The sequence below is a fragment of the Netta rufina genome (assembly GCF_964035555.1).
Source record: "Netta rufina genome assembly, chromosome: 3".
NCBI lineage: Eukaryota > Metazoa > Chordata > Aves > Anseriformes > Anatidae > Netta > Netta rufina.
In genome coordinates this window covers 67233094-67255470 of record NC_140125.1, presented here as the reverse complement: position 1 = coordinate 67255470, position 22377 = coordinate 67233094, and positions in this window count along the sequence as shown.

The window sequence follows — 22377 nt, the reverse complement described above, 5'->3', positions numbered from 1 at the left end:
AATCTAATGTGTTTTCAGTATGGAGCACCGAATGTTACTTATTCATACCTATTTCATTTTCTTACAGTAGCTTCCATTTCATTAATATCCTCCTGTGATTTTTATTATCTCATTTCAAACGTGTAAGCAGTCAGTAAAAACAAACAAACAAAAAAACACATACGAACATAACAATCAAACAAACAAACAAAAAAAAATAGAAGAGACTTCTGACTGCTGACATAGAAGTAAACTTTAGATCCTTTACATGAAACTAAATTTTCTGCAGGTAATACAATAAAATGGACAGACCTTCAAGTTCAATGACATAATATCAGCTTAAATGCAGTTTCTGAATGAATATACTGTATAAAGACTTAAAACACAAGCATATCTTAAAGGTAGAGAGGATAATCACAGTAGTATACTACCTTTTGAAAAGATCTCATTATTTTTTGATTTAATCTCTGTCTTCAAATTGTATGTGTGTGTGCTATAATCACATTTAACCTTGAGAAAATCCTGCATCTGGTACGTTTTCAGCAGGGAGTCCTTAAACTAGTAAATATGAGAACTAGATCTGACTTTATACTTGCTGTGATGCCAACAATAGCTCATACAATTATTTGTCTATTTTTAGCTTAGTGTTTGTGAATAACTTCCTATATTAGCTATCAATTGTTTCCTTTTTGTTAATATTTTTTATCAGTAGAGGTCACTGCTATGGAAAGGGCAAATCATGTAGGAAATATATGTAGTCATGAATAAAGAGTTTGAAAATAATGCTATTTCTTTTTCATTGTTTCATCCATAATGTTGCCTTTCACAGTCTGACCTCATATGTGTAACAATACCTGATGAGAGCATAAGAATAGCAACAACCACATGTTTCTCCATAATTGCTGTTTGTCAGTCATTTCTTCAGCATTCCTGACAACTCAAGGTCAACTACATCTTATGCTGAGGGACAAAGCCCTTCTTATCAAAAGAAATGGGCAAGCCAATAAAATCCACTGCCAACTTCCAGATGAGTGCTTGATTCTGGCTCAGTATTGTGCCCATGACTAAAGAAAGCTAAGCCACTGAGAATATTCTGGCATTACAAGCTGGCAGTCAAAGCAACTGAAAATATCACTAATAGTATTTTGCCCTTTTGTATGCCCACAATCAACTCTATATGTTTGCACAACCTAGTGCCCTGAGATGACCTTCCTGATAAACCTTGATCATGTTCTAAAGGATGCCTATAAGAAGGTAGTCCTCTACCCAATGTCTAGACTGTATGAAAATGTATAAAATTTCATTAATTATGCCACCAATTTTCTTCCTGTAGTCTTACCAAATTCACCACTGAATCTGATAGCAAATATTAAGTTAAAAATAGATTAAATGAGGTGATGTTACAGATTTGGTGTAAGATCCTTAGCAGGCACACAGGAATTGAAGAATTTGGGTAGGTATCACCTTAGTAGAGGTGAATGTGAAAGAAACAAAATCAGGAGGAAACCAACTTATAGAAAGAGCACTGCAAATGAAGCAGACAGAATTCACCTACCATGAAGACAGCAATATCTTAGGGATGGCAATAGGATTTATTGTTTGCTGTTTTCGCTCAGTGCTAGATAATAGTGTAAGAAAGAAAATATTCTACAGCTTGATTTCTCTTATATTATTGACAATGCAATTTTACTTGTTCTTCATAAGTAAGTATGTTTGAACAGAAAATAACTCATTCTCAATTACTTTTATAGGGCAAATTAAAACAAATCCTTGAGATTTGTTTTTGAGATTGCTATCAACTCAGATTAGAAAGACATAGAAGTAGAACATAGCTTTGTTCAAAGGCAGAAATGCCATTAAAAACAAACAAAAAAACTTATATTGTTTTTCAAGAGAAAAATAATTTCAGATTTGATATGTTCTGAGCTACTCATCCTTTCTGTTGAGGTAGTAAAGGACAGGATTAATGTATTCCAATTTCTTAAAGAAGATTTTTAAAGAAAGATTCAGAAGGGTCTAATGCCATGCAGCAATTGGCAAGAACATCAATTGACCTTATGCACCAATTGTTTCATCTCTTTTGGCACCAAAATTGTTTTTCCTCAGATCCACAATATGACCCTTGTCCCATTGCCAAAGCAGTCCTTGACATTAAGAAAAGAAATTCTGGTGGCAGCAGATTTTAGGGCATCAGAAATGGCAGATCCAACATCATCAGTCTTATGAGAGTGGATTATACTGATGAAATTTTCCCCCAAAATCATTCAACATCAACCTACTTTACTCATAAAGATTGAGCAATGCTGCTTCTCTGTTGCTAAATGCCATGCAGACTGACTATTCCAAAACTCATAAGAAAGTGTCTATTTTTTTCCTAGCTAAACAAAGATTCATTTTTCCACAAGGGGACATCAATTAATGAAGCCTGACACCATGTTAAACACAGTTATGAATACCTTATGAAGTTCTCAGAGATTGTTCAAGTGATAAGTGTTACAGCTCAGCTCAGTCTGAGTTCCGGGTTTAGAATTATGACATGCATTAACCAATATTGTCTGGACTCCATACAACAGGTTTTAGATCTTGCCAACATAATAATTCAGTCTATAATTAATAGCCAGACCAACTCTCAGCTCCAACACAGTATGGTAGAGGAACACCCAGGTGTCAAGGCAGCATTATAATTTAGTAATGTTGCACAATAAATGTGTAACAAAACATATTCCTTGTACCTACATACCGCTTAGTTTAATGTGAAATGACAGTCTGCTCAAGAGAATGCCATTGTCCAGAACTATTCGACAATCTAATCATCAAAAGTCTTAGGGTTACATACAAGGGAATACAGATAAAAACAAAATAGGAAGGACCAAAAAGATAAGACAAAATGGAGAGAAAAAAGACTGAGAGAGAAGGAAGACTGAAACAACATTATCTCTAAAATTTCTTGCTTGTATTAACTTTAATGCTTTTTGAAGTTTTGCTTACCTACAGTACTCAGGGAAATATATGGCTGTAACACTACATATTTTGACTATAACTCATCTTTTTGCCACTTTTCGTCTTGGGTCCCCGTTTCACCACAAACACATGCTGAATTCTTTCCTTTATGCCTCCTCTAGGTACTGGAAGGCCACAATAAGTCCTCCCTGGAGCCTCCTCTTCTCCAGACTGGACAACCCCTGTCCATTTATGGATGGACCCCAAGGATCCAGGCCCTTGATAAGCAGAAAACTTCTCTAAATGACAGGTCAAGTTGGAGTGCCTCCCTGCAAAACAGTCATCTATTATTATCACCCACCATTTCCTCCTGGTGGTCTTGCATACCTCAGGATCAGTTGGCCTAGATGCTTTCCTTGAAAGCACATTTGGCTCCTCATTAACTTTGAGAAATTTAACAAATTTTTCTTTTTCTCTCCTGCTAAATTTGAGTGTTTTCTGTTGCCTGGTGCTCAATGTCTAACCACGTTCCTGACTCCAAATTTAATCCATCTACATTTGTAGATGCTGCTTAGTTACTCTTCTATAGGAGGTGCAAAAATCAGCATTTTTCTTTCAGAGAAGCTACATAATAGATTAATGAATACATGTAATTTTTAACATTATTCATTATCAAGGAGTTATAAGGACAATTCTTGTATTATACTGACACTATGAGTTACATTTATTACTATTTCTGATTTTTATGAAAGGGATCAGATTGCCATAGAGGCATTCATTATGACGGTGTGAAAATAAATGAACAAAATACTTTTTGTATATCCAATGCCACAAACTTTCTTTTGTACATTTAGTATTCTGAAGAATGTTTGATAAATGAGCCAATTAGACAAAAAGATTCATTCAATTCACTTTATAAGTGTATTTTGCACAATGTGCCCTTGAAAGCAACTACGCACATCCCGAGTGTTCCCTCCTATGTACTTCTTAATCATTGCCAATGAAATTAGTCTTTATTGATTTCTTAGTTCACTAACAAAAATGTCAAAATAGAAGAGAGAAATGAAAACACTACTGACCTCAGTTTTGTACTTTCTGTTCTTGTTTACATACATGACAACATTATTTATAAGTCTTTTTCTTTTTTTTTTTCCTTCTTTTAGAAGTTCCACTCTAACACAGAACTTAAAGAACATCAGAATCTCACAACATTTTTAATGGTAGCTGCTAATACTTGTCTTTTGTTACCTTAATGCAAAGGTAGTGAACGCAAATCTCTACCATACTGCACAGAGTAGTGTGGCCATGGGGACCATCCTCCACATTTTAGGCTTCTTCATCGCATGCATATTCCATATTTCAGTAGGCAGCAGCACTTGTAGGCTGTATGGCAGCCATCTCCCACAAAGCCAGACTGAAAAATGAATAATGATTTCTAGAAGTAGCATGGCTATATGAATACCAAACTTTTCCTGGCTTCCCTTGATGTGGGATGTGAAAGAAAGTTTTAAGTACAGGAAGTCCTGGCACTGATTACAATAATAAGATATAAGATATAAGCAGTCAGAGAATCAGAGTGAATTCACTGCTCTTGTCTTGTGTTCAAAAAGCTCCATATTTTGTGATCTCCCAGTTGTGGGACTCAAATCCTTTCACATGGTGTCAACACCATTTTTGAATCACACAGCTGAAATAAAACAAACAAAAACAAAACCTTTTTTCCTATTGTTATTTCCCTTCTTCTAAGTTCTTCTAAAGAAATCAGTCATTTGGTCCCCAGTTGCCATGTTTTGCACTGTTCTGATTACACATAGTCATGTAAATTTTATAGATATAGATAAAATAATGATTTTGGCTACAGACTTTTTGGAATGCTTCCTCTTTTTCCTAACTTTTCAACAAGAAGATTTGATCTACATTTGTAGACCAAGAAACCCATGGGATGATTTTAAATTTTACTGGCAGGTCATGCATGCTGTTAAATATAAGAGACGTATTTGTAAACAAATGGAAGTATTTGTAAATATAAATCTTAGATTAGTTCAGTTTTATTGGAATTATTAATTTATGCAACCAATAACATAGAATGCCTACCTTAAAACTTCCCAGCATTTGAGATATAGCATTATTTACAAGGAAACAGAAAATACATCTAGATAAAACAGTTATGCTATAATAGATAAAACAGATATACAATAATAGAATGGAAAGCTAAACTCCGAAGGATACCTTAAAAGGTCATCTAGATCTTCTCTTTACCTGTCTCAACCAGAGATCAACCAGATATTAAACAGGCTAGTCAAAATAAATAAATAAATAAATAAGGTAGTTCTGGCTTAAACCAAAACAATCTTTAAAACATGAAATCAGACTAAAACCCACCAAATTTAATTATTTGGTATTAACAAGAATCATATTTTCATTATGATACCAGCCTATTAAACATATGCATACCATTTAGAACACAATTATAAATAAACTTTTATAAATGCTTTTGCAAATTGTGCTTCAGAGCACACTCTTTAATAAAGACACCTTTCCATTATTCTCAGGTATACAGGATGAAATCCACCATTACACAGGGGGACAGTACTCCTCTGTAAATACATTTGCTGGTTACTAAATGAAGAATGTCTGTTTGGCTGACTGCAACAAGTAACAAATAAGGAGGGAATTTCAGGTATAACAAAAAATACATTAAAAAAAAAAAAAAAAAGAATTTAATGATAAGTAGTGGAGCTATGCAGCCAACATATTAAAAAAATAGCTTCTGCCTGCCTTTAAAATTAAACACTGCCAAAGAAAGATTTAAGCTTTCTTCCTTCAATTCAAAAAAAAAAAATAATAATAATAATAATGGCACAAAGTACATAAGAGGCAGTAAAGAAAGGAGATGCAACTTCTGGCATCAAACCTGAAACTCAAAGACACTATTTTAACAGATCTGAAGAGAAAATATATGGAAAGACAAAAGACAAGGCATGAACATGTATAGAATGTGTTTTTCCTAGTGAAAAACAACACCACCAACAGCAACCCAATGAGAAACAAAGCTGTTGTATATGTAAAGTCTGTAAGTAGGTGAAAACAAAAAAGGTAAAAATATGTTGCAAATGCTAAAACAAAAGACTACTCAAAACTCCTAATAATATTTTAAAGAGAGACACCTAATGGATAAGGAAAAAAACAGTCAAATTCCTAAGCTTGCTGTGAATTTTGACAAAACATTTAATATTAGGAAAATGGCATATTAGATATGACAGATTTCTCAGCCCCTTAGAACTTCTGATCTGAAAAGAAGAAAGACCCAAAATAGCCACCAATGTCATTCATAGAAAATGTGCAAGACTCAGATTTCATACAGTAATTGTCTTGGGGACTACCCATCTTCCCCTCATGGATATGCTTATCAGTTTTACTTCTTCGTGTTTGCACAGAATACCATATTTCTAATTCATGATCAGACAACAGACATACAGAGCACGCAATTTACCTGAGAATCTTTCGTATCTCATTTCTCCTATATCTCATTTTTCCTAAAAGCTGAGAGCTTGAGAATAAACAGCAACATATGATCATCTTGGTTCACAAGATCATAGCCTGAACATCTTGTAAAAACATTTAAAACAATCTAATCAAAAAGAAAAAATGTAAGCTTATTACAACACAACTTTTCCTATGGTTAGGAAAAGGAATAAACAGACAAGCACACACAAAAAGCCCATAAAAACACGAAGTATATAAAAAGCTTCTACATTTCCCTTACTTGTGGAATGAAGTTATTATTATTCATCCAAACAAATCAAGCAGAGGAATAAACTGAATAGTGTCAAAGCCCTCTAGAAAACAAAAGTGTAACCAACTATGCACAGACACATACAGACATACACAGACCTACAAATATACTTAGGATATATTCTTGAATGCACACACATTTGTAAACAATAAGGTCTTGCTTTGTTTATTTTCCAAGAACATTACAGTAAGTCTGGGTCAGTCCCCAAAATTGCTACAACAAGCAACTTTAAAGCTGCACTTCAAACAATTTCTTCTTCATGCTCCCATACTGACTTTCCTCCAGCTCTGTATCAAATCCAGCAACTTTGGTCTCAAAGGTCCTAAAGTTCCTACGCAAGTTTCCCGGAAAAATAGCAAAGTCTCTTCAAGCAGCAGCTGCAGGAAATCCTACATCAGGTCTCAAGTCTGCACCAGCTGTTACAGTATTAAGCAATTGAGATTTTAACAAGCCATCAGACCTATTTACTTTTCTGTAGAAGGTTTCATTGTCTGGATTTAGGAAAATATTCTAACCTCATATAGAATTACATCACATATCAGGGTAATGATATTCAAGAATGAAAAATCAACCTGTATTTAAGTATTTCCAGTTAGAACAAAGTTTGCAAAAGAAATGTTTTCACTTTCCCTTCTGATTCAAAAAACGGACTTTGACAGAACAAAGTAGTCATTTGTTTCTCAGTGTTGAAAGATCTGAACCAAGTAAAATCCCACCACAGACTATGGTTATCATCATTTCAATATACTGATCCAAAAGACTGCAGTAAGAAGCCAGGCTGGAAAAGCTAGGAAAAAAAAAAAAAAAAGAGTAATTGTAGCAATTATACAACCTTACTTCTTAAAGTCATAAGGTCAAAATCATTTCTAATAAATAACTGGAAATTTAGACAGCATAAGATGAAAAAGAATAGAATGTTTACAATTCATTAAGTCCAACAAACTCTCCAATAAAATCTAAATTGCACTTATTTTAATAAAGCAGTAAAAATGTTTAAGTCCATTCAATGATTTCCAGAGAAGAAAACACTTATTAATTAATCCCTTTACCGAGAGAGGAGACCAGAAAAGCATTGCTTTTCAAAGGCACATTGTCAAAGAGCTTGAACTTGGATTACCTTGTTCTCTAGAAATATGACAGTCTTTTATTTACAGAATAAACTAAATTAGGGTAAAAGCTTCACTCAAACACAACTGACAACAATCAGAAGAAAATATATTGCAAGAATTATCACAGAAAATTCATTGTTATGTAAGAGTGCAATTTTTTTTTTTCTTGGAAAATGAATTTCAACATATCTTATACAAAATACTTTCTAAAAATGACTTGTTGCCTGTAATACTATAAAAGAAACACTTGCTTAAGCATTCCTTAAGTGAAGAATTCTAGAAAATGTGAAGAATCTGGAATATGAATAGGTCTTGCATGTAAATTTTTATTACTTACTTATAACATCTACACATGCTGTCTGTGCAATTATCAGTAAATCTATTTTTAAACAAACAATTCTGCTTGTTTTTCTAGAGCTACACCGTAGGCAGTAGCTGCACATTAACCTGTATAATTTGAGTATTCTTTACCTCTGAACCATCAACTTCTACATAAAACATAGCAACACAAAAACAGTCAACACTTAAAATCTGTTTCTACATTTGGATCTACTGGCATGCATTTCTGGTTGCGTGGAGTCTGGTTTTCTTTCATGGCTCAGGACAGGTATGTGAATTTTACTTTTAGGTGACTGGCAAATTTCTCTACAAGGTTATCAGATCAGAATATTTAAATTCAGCCAAAGCAGCAGATGTGTTGTGTTAGTTCAGTGGCTATTCATGGGCACATATTACAGGTATCAAAGGAGTTGTTATCAAAGATGATTCTAGCAAAATACCATTACCAACTGTCAACTTTTTACTATTTATCTCTTTGTGTTGTTAGACATATTTGTTTTATTTTCCTAGACTGAGAAAATTGATTACACAGAGATAACATGAAATGACATCATTTTGACCAAAATTCTAAAGATTTCTAAAGCATTAAGAACTAAAAGTGATGCTTTTAAAAAGCACACAAAATGTCTAATTAGCAATAATTTCTGAAGTTTTTGCCATGGATGATCAAGTAGTGAGGGAAAGGGGTGAATTATTTGAAACAAGGGAAGTGTTAATAATCCATCATAAAACAATTGTTTGAGAAAAGGGTAAAACAGTAAATACTATAGTCCATACAAGAATAGAGAAAAGAAGAATGGAGAAGAATGAGGAAATAATGCAGAGTATGCAGTGGAGTTTTTTACGGTAAGAGAAGAGAGAATAATCTGTAATAGCTTTCCATTGGAAGCTGTTACTCCTAGAAGCCTGGCACCTGACCTGATTCTTCAGGATATGGATCAGATTTCTATGAATAAGAAATAATGAGTATATTTAAATGAGTTTAAATGGAAGAAACACCATGTCTTCACTAAGACACCAGGCTTAACAGCATTTTGTAGACTCCTAGAGAACAGAAAGCTCCTTGGACCAAAGACTACTGTTCCTTTTCACATGGTTTCCAAAAAAAATCAGTCCTGTAACACTACAGGTGTCTCTGCATTGCTCAGCTCCTCTTGATCACTCCCAGTAACCAATTCAATCTGAGTTCAATGCACAGGAAAAGGTCTCACAGATATGACATTCCTACAGACTTTGTAAAAACAGGCAGCTGGGAACATGTCTACTAGTTAAAAGACGATGAAGTGAACACAGCCTTTACTTAGCAGTGCCTGTCTTTCAAAGTGATTCTCTCTTGTTTAATAAATAGTGAGTTTATACTGCAGTCTGACTATTATTCAGTTAAAACTACAATTCACAATATAAACCCATATGATATCAGGGTGCTTTTAGCCTTACAGAACCATTTCTTAAACCAAAAATCTCTTATTCAAGGTATACAAATAGACCAGTACACCAGTTCTTCCCTCTGAAGTGCAATCAGCCCCTCTCTCTGATCCTGCCCTGCCCTAAAGATTTGGCATTCGTGGCTCAGCACAAACAGGCCCAGCACCCACCCGCCCCCTTCTCCAGTCATGCCCTTCAAACTACAACCTGATCACTAAAAACAGCTACAGGAAAACTGAGATATGGCCACACTTGGAAACTTATGTAGACCTTAGTACTGCCCATCTGCACTGGCAGTATCCTAAGTACCTCTCCCAAAACATTTCAGACACTTCCAAAGAGGAAGGCTTTGTTGTAGTACCACTTTTTTTTTTTTTTTTTTTTTTTATCTCCAGCTATTAAAGAGAAGAAAACGGTCATACTAAATTTAAGTGTTTATGGAATTTAGGATCATTGTAATATCTATGTCCTGAATATAAGGCACATGCACATTTAGGCAGCTATGAGAGCACTGATTCCCTGAGTTATATTCTGGGATTTAGGCAGCAAACTTCCACAAGTTTTATTCACCATGACAAACCATCTAGTTCTCAGTGTTCTTGATGATCAAACATCATGCACATAAAAGATGTCCAAAAGATGGTAAGTATTTTAACTATTTTCTACTCTTGCTAGCATTCTGCCAAAATGTGCTGCAGATATCTACAGTACGATGTATAAGGAAATGTGCATTTTGTTACTATGCCACGCTGTCATTCTTTGTATTTGGAAGTTAGTTATCTATCCTTCGGATCAGCTGATTGGTATAACACAGACAGTTGCCTTTAGAGCATTTGAATGGGATCAGATCAGAAGTCCAATAAGTTCAACATCCTGCCAGTGACACCATCTCTGACAGCAGTCAGGAGAGAATACCAAAGGGAAAATAACAAAAATAAAATAAGCATAAAATAATTATTTCCCTTGCATGTTCTAGCAGCAGTTGGTATTCTGTGTTGTGTAAGCCTAAAATTGTGTTCATCTCCTGGAGTTTATGTTATCTTCATAATATTTGTCATCAGAGGTTTACAGTGCTGGTGACTCATATAGGGTCTAAAAAGGAAGCAGTTCTACACCTCTCCTTACATAACTGACCTCTCTGTACTATCTAAGGGGAGGAATAGACGAGCAGATGCACCAAAACATGTTCATGTACAACATCCTGTTAAGATGTTGATCGTGTGTTTTAAGACATAAGGTATGTTTTACATTTATCTCCATTTACACTATCTCCATTTACCAGATCTCTCTGGAAGGCATTACACAATCCTGAGCATAGGTTGAAAGCAGCAGCTGAAGAGCACTGCTGTTAAGAAGAGATGGATCATACTGCTTCTGTTATTACTGCCACTTGAAGTAGAATTTAACTGGAAGAATCTCTTACCAACTGGTACATCATACTAAGTCTTGCAAGACAAGTTTACTTTATTAACGACCTTTACATCTGAGCTGCAATAAAAACAAGTTCATAAACACTGTTGAGACTACTGAATTAGAAGACTACATTGCCTTATCAACTAATATTTTGAGAAGCATCTTTTGAAATGTGAGTTTGCAAAGTCTACTATCCAAAAAAAGTATGATGAGGGACTGCTGTTATGTCTGCAGCAGAGTACGCACAAGATATCCCACAATCTTGATTGCATCAAGATACTTCCTGAACCAGAAGTAGTGAGCACTGCTGTGTCAGCGCACAGCTGTGACCAATTTAACTGGTGTGTTAACATGTATGATGTATTGGCTTGGAGATAATAATATGTTAATTCAGTGGCATTATTTTTGAGACCCTAGCTAGTGTCATTGCACTTCAAATATGACATAATCAGCTTAATTAACCCTCATTTTAGGGTCAGAAAAAATCTTGTGTGTTATCATACTGTTTACTCATAATGGATAGGTGGCTTTTGTGTGTCCATGATCATCTGGTACATCTAGCTGATTTCAGTGCTATTAATGGCTTTAAGGAGTATTATGATATGGTATTGATTTCAAAAAGGCTATATCACCATGCTAATTTACAAGAGATTCAATTAGTAAAGATGACTGGCCATATTTATTGAAAAATGTGCCCTCCCTTCTTGTGAATGTATGACTAAAGTAAATACCAAAAATCAAGATCAAAATATTCAAGAGGAATCGGAAATATGATTTCTAAAACTTTAGAAATAAGAAACAATTTCCAGAGAATAAAAGTTCAGAAAACTACTTCACTGTGAAGTATCTCAAAATGCGTATTCAGAACTTGAAGATAGAATTAAAAAAAAAAAAAAAAAAAGAGCTCTTTTGTTTGTTTGTTTGTTTTATCTTCACTACAAGTTCTGCAAGACATTCTGTTCTTCTTAGGAGTTCAATTTTTGTAATCCATCCATTTACTGAGCAATGTGGAGGTGTTCTCCATTGGTAAATACCATAGAGGCTGAATGGCAGTTTAGCAATAACACTTACTCTCTTTACCAAGTCTCTTGAGAAGTTTTCTGCTTGCTTTTTTTTTTGGTTATTTCTGTATGTTTTGTGGTATCATACCTTCCATTAAAAAAAAAAAAAAAGAAAAAAGAAAAAAAAAGGATTCAATTTACATAGGTTAACACCTCCTCCAGGTGAAGTCTAATCAATTTGCATCACTTCAATCAACAATACTGTCACTGGCATCCATTATGCTTAGAACAAAAAGGAGCTCTTCTCCTTCTGGTATTGTAGGGAGAATCTACTTTCAAATCTCAAATTTATCCAAACAGCTGCTCCAATGAGCAGCTGTCCAGCACACTGGAAAAAAAAACTATTAATTTTTGTCAATTATTTAAATGATCAGATCTTCAGGTTTGTTTTTGTTTGTTTGTTTGTTTATTTGTTTTTTACAACCATATTTGCTCATGTAACACAAGAACAACAGAAGAGTTTTTTGTTTCAAGGTGTAAAGGTGATCTCTATATATGATCAGAGTTGTGAGGGCTGTTTACAGTTAGTCCCTTGGTGAAACACAAATACCATTCATTCAATGGACCTTTGAAAATGTGTTTGTTTGTTTGTTTGTTTCTCCTAAAAGGAACAGAGAGAAGAGAGGCCCATTCCTCATTACATCTGTAATGGGGCTGCCACAACCTCATGGAACATCAGCTTGTATTTGCACTCTTTGTTGAACTGAGAGAGGTTATTTTTTTAGTATTTAGTCTACTAAATATAGCCATTTATTGATAACCACATTGGCCTGAGCAGAGGATAAATGAAAATACCTTTGGTGTGTTGTTTTACTGGTAAGGTTGACTGGTAATTAAAATACAATTTTAGCACAATTTTACAGCTTTTATCAATTTACTTTAAATTATTAGATCTAAACTGCTATAAAACACATACGTATCATGTTCATTTTTTTTCAGAAATAGCAGTTTCTGTATTTTGGTATATCCTGTTAAGTCTATTAGAATACACAACATGCAATTATATATGATTCATTACTCATGCCCACTAGTTAACGTGGAACACATTTTCCAGTACAGTTTTCATGATAATGTATTTTCATTTCTACAGATTAAGCTTGAAGTGAGACAGCTGTCAATTTATTCTCACTACTCTCTAATTCCATTGTTCCAAACTTAAACTTCACATGTCATACTGACAATAAGGACAGCTTAATGTTTAGTGCACTTCTAAGTCATATAAGTGCACCTGGTAAACTACAATGCAAAACTCTCATCAGGAATCCTGAGAAATCTCCAAGAAAATTATAATTCCTTGCAGCTTGTGTGTGTGTGTGTGTTTACTAAACATACTGTAGACAGAATGAAACATAAGGCACCTTCTGAAGTGGAAAATTACTCCAGTGGCAGATGGACAAGCTTCCTCTGCTTTCTTTCCAGGAAGAAATTTGCCTCTGGAGGTTTCAGATCTTGTCATCAGACACCATCATGACCTCCAATCTCAGAAAACTTTTCTCTGCAAGAATGATAGTGAAACGCATAATCATATCCAGACTATAGCATGAACATCTAGAGGTGGGATTATAACAGTAGCACTGTTTTCAGTTACCATATAGATCTACCTCTTTGAAGGCTAGATACCACTTATCAGGAAGAAAACTTTTCCTTTTTAATCCATGATAGATAACTTCAGAATAATTCCTTTGTACAGTCATGTTCAAGTTTGCTATTACCAACTCTTCAGCCAGAATGTCTTTTCCAGCCAAATTTATTTAAATGCTTGCTGTCAAAACAAAGATTACATCATTTTACAACCCTGTTTTAAAGTTTAGGTAGCCAGGGCATCTGCAAAATGAAGGTTAAGCTCATTTACTTTGGCAAAGGCTTTGAGAGCAACTAATGAAAAGTGATATCTATATATAGTTGTTTTAATAATGTACTGGCTAATGGCTTATCTTCCAAAAACCCATATTGATTTTCATTCACATTTTTTAAAACATTTATTTTCGTTGGTTCCTATTAGGCTTCAGAATCCCTTTAGATAAAAAGGACTTCCTTTCTCTACCATTCGCTTTTCTCTGGGAAACAAACAAACAAACAAAAGACAGTAGGAAATAATTTTATAAGCACGTTCTTAGTATAGTTGGCTAAAAAGTAGTTCTATGACACAGTTTGTATAATGTCATCCCACATGCTGATATAAATATGATGGCTGATGAAATACAAATGGATGAAGGGATGAAGCAAAGCTTTGGCACTATATGATTGTATTGTTACCAAGTTCTAAAAAATAGAGTAATGGGAAATCATAATAACGTTGCCCAAAAGATGAAATGGGCAGTGATGATCTAAAAGAAATGACAAATAAAATAAAACTAAGGAATTCAATTGAAATCTGATGACCTCAATACAGAGCTCATTGTAAGAATGAGTATTTTTACAAATTTCCCTTTCAAATGTAGATATACGATACTGCTATAAAAAGATGTTTTGTGTAAAAGATGTTTGGTCAGGCCACATACTAAATGACCTCTTCAACAGATTGTTCCTGTTCCATTTTAAAAATCAGCTCTTTCTCTACCTCTTTTCAGGAAATCTCACTAGACAGATGCTCAACAGAACTTCATTTCACTGACAGTTGGAAACATTTGTTAATTTCCACACTTCTTCATACCAACCTGTTTTTAGACATTTGCTCAAGTCTTGTACAAGTTCCCTAGAGTATCTAGAAGCCTTCTGGAGGCTTCAAATCATATGAAATGAGCATAAGATGCCACTAGCATGCTCTAATGACTAACTAAACTAAAAACTAAGAGAGAGAACCTGCATTAAAATTCATATTGTCCACAGAGACATATCAACAAACATAGAGTACACCAAGATGCAGATGGCTAGAAATGCATCCTCCAACATCTAGAACATATGTTCTACATCTCTAAAGCACTGATTCCTCCACAACTGTGGATCATCTTCTCTACCACACTCTTTGAACAGACTCCTCCTTGTCGATGTTGCCTGGTCCCGACAGTCCTCTCCCAGCCCGACCTTGATTCTAAAGCCTGCACACATTTATCTTCGAGAGCTCATGGTTCTAAGAGTCCTCATTATTTCAGTGACATTTCCATATCTGTCCATATCATGGACCCCTCTGCCAGCCAGCTCACCAGAAGGCTGCATTGCCTTTCAACATCCTGACCCCTCTTTGCACCATGATGTTCCCACCCTACTTTATGATCTCTCCTTTCTACGGAGAATTTTTGCTCCACCACAGCCCCTCTCAGCCAAAGCTGTTTCCCCTGGAAAAATAAATAAATAAACAAACTAATAATAATAATAATAATAAATACCAACCCTCAGTCTGCATTTGGACTGATACAATGTTTCAGACTTACCTACAGAGTATGTCTTGTAGGAACCAATTAATGTACCCAAGAGACGAAAAGCTTCCAGCATAAATGTTATTGGGCCTAGTATCCTTTTGATGAAGGAGTATTACATAGGAGAAGCACGGATAATAAACAAAGAGCACTGAATTCTCTGAAATATTTTGAGGATAAGTTTTGCTTTGCGTGTATTCAGCCTCTTTCTTCCTTAGTTTCCTACTGCACCAACCTGACAATTTCCCAGGATCCAGATGGAATTTAATTGCAAATAAGTTGCTAGAAGTTCAAAAGTCTGTCTGCATTACTAGGAATCAAGACTAGCAGTTTAAATAACTATGCAGTGTGCATTATTTGTATTACTACTGTTGCGATTATTTGTTGTATTAAGACAGAACCTAAGATTCCTTTTGATTTTCTCTACAAGCACAGGAAAAAACACGTTTTCACTAGAGACCTTACAATCTGAACACAGAGATACAAGAAATGGGATACTATGTGAAAATAATGAAAAAAGAAAGTCTGACAAGAAGAGATTTCAAGGGCATCAGCAGCCTAACTGTTGCCAACTCGCAACAACATAACAAAAGAGAGTTTTAAGGAGGGATGCTTTGGGAATAGTAAAAGCCTCCTGAGCTTCAAACAAAGCATGGGGAAAAGTTTGAGAAGAATGGTTGAAAATTTAGCAAGTGAACAATGGAAGCTGGAGCAATCTTTTTTAATGAGGAATATGAAATAATTCCTAGCATGAGAGCAAGTTGCAGAGAACACTAAAAGAGAACACTGTACATGGAGAGTACAGAAAATATGAGCAGATGACAAGACAGAAGAGAAGCTGTTTTGAAGCAGCAAGATGTTTTTGTGCAGTATTAAGTATCCTTACTATTTTTTTCTGGCCTACTATGAATGTAGATAAGAACTGTAATATTTTATGGATTTACATTTTATAGAAGATTGAATATGTTAATTCATACAGCACATTTATGCTATTTCTAGTTTAACTTTGCAAAAAAAGCCCAAACTGAGATTATAGTATGAATATTTATCACTATTGTACTTTATAAAACCTATACATAGGTTGGTATTCTTCATATTGTGTAAATTATATGGAATTTTGCAGAATGGAATGCATATGATCCACTTGTGCAATATTTCCTGGAAAACACTGGTAAACATAAATGCCTTTGAGATGTCTATCAGATATTCTGATTACTGTCATTCTATTTACTTATACCTTTCAAAGGAGAAACAAATAAATTTGGAATTCAAAATATTATCAATAACTCTCTTTGTATCCACCCTGAATATTTGTTTCTTTTGCTTAGCCTTATTCTTTGCCACCCAAGTTAAGATGATGACTCAAAAGGAAGACACTCTGACATATGTATCCATTATTCCTTCTACAGTATATTATTCCCACTGATTTTCATGGAAATTATGCATGTGAAAGGACTGCATTATTAGGCTAGATTAGGAGAAGACATTTGGAAATACTTAAATCATCATACCACTTCAGAACCTAATATTTGTAATGGTGCTTGATTCTGGAGCAATATAAAAGCAGAAAATAGCACTCCTGTAAGTATATTGTGTGTTGATTTTCCTCAACTTTTTATTACATATATTACTAAGAATTGCACTGCATTATAAATAGTTTCTTGGCTTTTTGATATTACAACAAGTACAGAAATATGAATCAGATCACTCCAAAAAACCTTGCAATGTTCCTAAGCACTGGAAGTAAGAGGACAGTAAAAGTGTAACATTCTAAACATATGAATTAGATACCTGTGCATTCACATAAAAGCCCTTAAACTTTTCTTTGATAGCCACTATGTCTTCGTGATCGGTATACATTAGCGCTGATCCCCTGTAAATATCACAAGTCATCTCTAATTTTTCAGCCATGTCTCTTCCATTGTGGCTTCAGAAGTGATGTTCTCCTGCCATTCCACAGAAACTCAAGCATGCATGAACTGTCTTCCTCTGACCTAGGAATGATAGTGGGCCCTTCCTTACTCAGGTTTAAAGATGAATTGACCTTCATTTTACCATAACAGCCTGGATAAACCACGGTTTGCTCTTTCATACATACACAACTCAGATGTAAAATGAGTTTGTTAGGCTAGTTGGAATGTGCTAACTTTCTAGCCTTTTTTTTTTTTTTTTTTTAAATCTAAAGCATACCACTCATTTTTGCTGCACTACCTTAATTCCTATTTGTCATGAATGTCCTTGCTACTTCCATAAGTAGTTTTCTCACCTGATACTCTTATTGTTTCAAACTGGGATTGTCCAATCCAACTGGGAATATGTGGAAAATTTCAGATTTTAACTAACCTACCAAGATGTTTTACAGCAGGGCACAGGGCACAGTCTAAAATTTTGACACTTCAGTAATGCTTCTGCACTCTGAAACAATCCACTGAGGACTTTACGCTTTAAGTATGATGGCCCACATCTGGACATGATTAATCGGGTCAAAGCCAGGTACTCACCATGAGAGTTAAGGCTATTGGATAACTTATCCCTAAAGGATACTCATTGGAGCATAAAACTGTGAACTAAAAACTTGTTCAAACAAATCTTTTCATATTGTTCTAGATTGTATCTTGGATTAACAAATATCATTACACCTGTAACATGAAAGTCATATTGTTAAGCCTTCCTTAAAAATAAAAATAGAATATTACCTTTATTTAAATGAAAATGTAGAATTTCAGTTGTAATATCATGCCTGAATCTGGAGAAGTGCATTTCAGATGGGAGCAACAAGAAATAGTGATCTGACATAAAAGAGAAAACTAACCTTTTCTTTCAATAAGGAAGAAAAGAACAATTTGGGATTTATTAAGAGAATAAAACAATGAGAATATGATTAAGGATCTCAAATATGCATAAGTCTGCCGCAAAGAGTAAAATAAATTCCCTGTAAAAACAGTGCAAAAAGTAGCAGGTGCAAGTAACTTTTAGCAAGTAAAGTTTCATATCAGAAATCAGGAAAAACTTTCTAATGGTAAGGCAAGTGAAACACTGAAACAGATTGTTTAGGTAACTAACCATAAAAAATCTTTAAGGAGAAAGTCAGCAAGCATCCATTAAGAAAGATAAATTTTATTGATTCTGGCTTTGAAGGAAGAGTCAGGGGGTGGGCATGACACACGTTTGGAGTCCTTTTCAGCTGTATGATACCAATACCACACATCAGTGTAATTAAATGTGGGACCTTGACTTGGAATGAAAGTCATATTCTGCAAATGACTCAGTCAACTTCTTCATGAAGACGATCACTTGGATTCTGATGCAATAATTTAGTTATGGATCACCTAGCTACATTGATCTAGTCTGCAACTTCTTTATTCAACAATTCAACAATAATTACTTCCAGGACTGGACTATGCATAAACATAACATCTAATCTAACATCTAACACCATACAGCACTTTGCTTGCCAAAAGCTGTGACTTATTAACTGGTTCCATGGCCTTAGAGCTAGCCAATATTAGCAACAGCTGCTAATAACATGGAATTCCAGATGTAGTCTTTGAAGGAAATTTTCAAAATTAATTAGCTTCAAATTGTTTTCCCTCAAAATTCTAGATGTACCCAAAATTCTTAACCCTGTATCTGTACCTTACCATTGAGCATGGAGTGGGATCTTTTTTTTTTTTTTTTGGGGGGGGGTTGGTTTTGTTGTTTGGTTTCATTCCGTTATATGTTTTTGGTTTTAAGTCTAAAAATTTTAATGGTAGATCATCTTTAATCACTAGAATAATAATCCTGTAAACACTGCATGAGAATATGTTTACTTCAGAGCAGTACACAAAATAATTAAACTACCTCTAGTCAGCCTACTTTATTTCCAATAAAATTTATGGTTGTTCTATTGTGAGAGCTCAGGATAAATGTAAGGCTGCCAGTCTGACAAGCCACTAAGTATGAAAAAGTAACACTCTCCAACTTCATTTCAACATTCCTGAGTTGTTTCATTCTACAGTAAGCATCATATATAAGTAGGGAAATTGCAAAACTGTGCAAATTTCTTACATTTCAATCATCTGATTTAACACCATGCGAATGATACAAGGAAGAAAAAAAAAAAAAAAAAAAAGAAAAGAACAAACTTGCATTTTAAATCATGTTTTGGATGGTGAGAACTGAACTGTTAGAAAAATAACACGTTTTGTAAAATGCATATACAGTACAGACCATGACAACCGAGAATGGCACAACAGCAATACAGTGAGCATCAGGTGTTCTCAAAGTTTCTGCACTCAACAAAGTAGCTCCTCTTCAAAGCACTGCCATTTGACAGAGGTTACAAATGTTTCTGCTTCAGATAAAACTGAAAATTTTAAAATACATGGAGTCTCTGCTGTAGACATTCTGTCTCTAATGATGTGTACATTATTGCTCTTTGCTCAACCTTTAAAAAAAAAAAAAAAAGCCACAAAGCACAACTCCACCTCCATCCTCCAAACTAAAAAAGTTGCCAAAAAGAGGGATATCCAGTGAAATGAACCCCAGCCTGCCCCCTTGGGCTGCCTGCCCTGTACTCACCATCCCGGGCTGGTTTTGGAGACTTTCTTCCCCTCCCCCTGCACCTAAGCACAATGAGTGAGAATGGAGAGTAGTTTCAGCATTAAATTTGAACTTCCCTGCTTTTGTTAGCATGAGTCACCACCTTAACATTATCTCAACTGTAGACTTTTATCTGTGAATATCTAAGCCCTGTCTTGTGGAAAACTAATTACTGAGCCACTGAGAGGCTTCATAATGTCCTGCATTTAAGTCCTGAACATCATACATAATGCATAGGAAGCAGTCTCTGCACTCTGATTACAGAACACTGTCATTAAGAGAGCAAATTAAAGATGTGAATAATTCACTGGCTGAGCTTATTGTCAGTGCTGCATTGTGAAATTAGAATTTCTAATAAGTACTGCAATTTTTTTAACCCAATTAACACAGAGAACATCTTGAGTCTGATTAGTACAATAAAAATTATTACCTTATTCTTTTGCTTCACAACAGCCAAATTAAATACTGTACTTAATTATGCAGCATTCATCGCTTCTGTGCTAGAAATAATAAAAATTAAAAAAAAAAAAATCTCACTATCACTTTAATAAGACTTCCAATATTGAGAACGCAATGAAAAAATAGAGCATTAAGAATCTTTAAGCATAATTTCATGTTGCAAAGTTAGTGCCTTTTCTTTAAGACTTTGCAAATCGGTTTTAATATCAGCAGTCAACCATGATGTCACTGCTGAGGTCTTCTTTGGAAACAAAAACGTATTCAAAATAAACCTACAAAATGACCCTTCAGGACAAGCTCTGAATATATATTTTAAATTAACTTTCTCTGGGCTGATGTGAAGACAGGAAAAAAAAAAAACAACCCTGTACCACTTACTGACTTGAAACCGAATACACAAATATACAAACATACCAATATATAAACATCTATATATACATTGTTTCAAAAAAGATGCTTAAAATATATGATGAAAAAGCAGGAGCTGGATCAGCTCTCTTACCTCAGCTCCCTCTTGGCACGGGATAGATAACATCCTTTCATCCTAGAAAGGAGGAAAGTCCAATTCAACATCCAGCATGTTGATTTTCTCCCACACGGTGCCTGCTGCCATGTTAAATAAAGAGAATCATCACTGAGGATGCAGCTTTTGTCTCCAAATATTTTTATGCTGCCTTTTAGTGTCAAGGAGCCCAGGAACCTTAGCACATCTGGCAGTAGACACCACTGACTGCAGCCGCTGCAATGGTCTTTTCCTCAGCCCTATTTCAATTCCTGCTCCTTTTTCATCCTGGGGAAGTTTAATCACCGAGCATGAGTGGAAAAGAAAAAAAAAAAAAAAAAGGAAAGAAAGAAAAGAAAAGGTGTCATTGCAATCATGAGCTTTCTTGTTGTTTTATTTTTTCCTAGAGACAGGGACTGCAGCAAACACCTTGCATCTTTGTCTAGTTCTTTTAGCATGTGCGTGCAAGAGGGAAAAAAAAAATCCCTGAAAATTATTCAGGCACAATGCAATAGACATAAGGAGAGACAAAAAGACAGAGAGAGAAGGAGAGAAAGAGAGAGAAAGAGAATGAGGGAGAGAGAGAGAAGGAGAGGGAGAGAGAGGAAATAGAAAGACTAAGAGAGGGAGAGGGGGCTGTCAGTGCAGATAAATCTGCATATGGAAATCAGGGTTATCCAGGGTACAGTTTTATTTAACCATGATGTACTGTTTTTTTAATTAGACAGGAATTTAGAGAAGGAAATGAGGGATTCTTGCATACACAAGAGCAAACGAAGCATTTTTAATCACAAGAGAGTTTTTGCAGCAAGCTGTAACAGCAATGGCAAAACTTTTTATAGTAACTTTCTTGCTAGGAACAAAAGTTTCAGGCACCGCTGCTGATTTACACACACAAGCAAAACTTGAAATGCATTCTGAAATGAAATCAAATCAGGACACCCAAAATAATGCAATAAATGTTGAAAAGACCCAGAAGCCACCAAGTACACAGTATCTATTTTAACCTAGGTCATGCCAGGTAAAGGCTTTAGGATCTTCTCCTTGGCCCCTACACTTGCGGTTACTGACACAGCCAATGAAGACTTTGGTAAATGAGAACAGCAAAGCCCAGCTTGGGTTTCAAATGCAATAAACACTTCCCATGCTCGATGAAAATTGCTCATTTAGAGCCAGGAGCACTGCCTGACCATGCAGGGAGGATGGATAAGGGTTTGTCAGGCATCAGAAATGACTAGGACCACTTGCTATTGGGAAGGATGGGAACGAATGAGGTGAGGTGGCAGAGAAAAAAAAGAGGAGGAAAATGAGGTTTTGGGATTGAAATTTGACAGCTAGACTAAGAGGAATCAGAAAAAGCAGACTGTTGACATACCGGAAGATTTAGAAGTGGCAGAGTGATTGGGGGATTTAC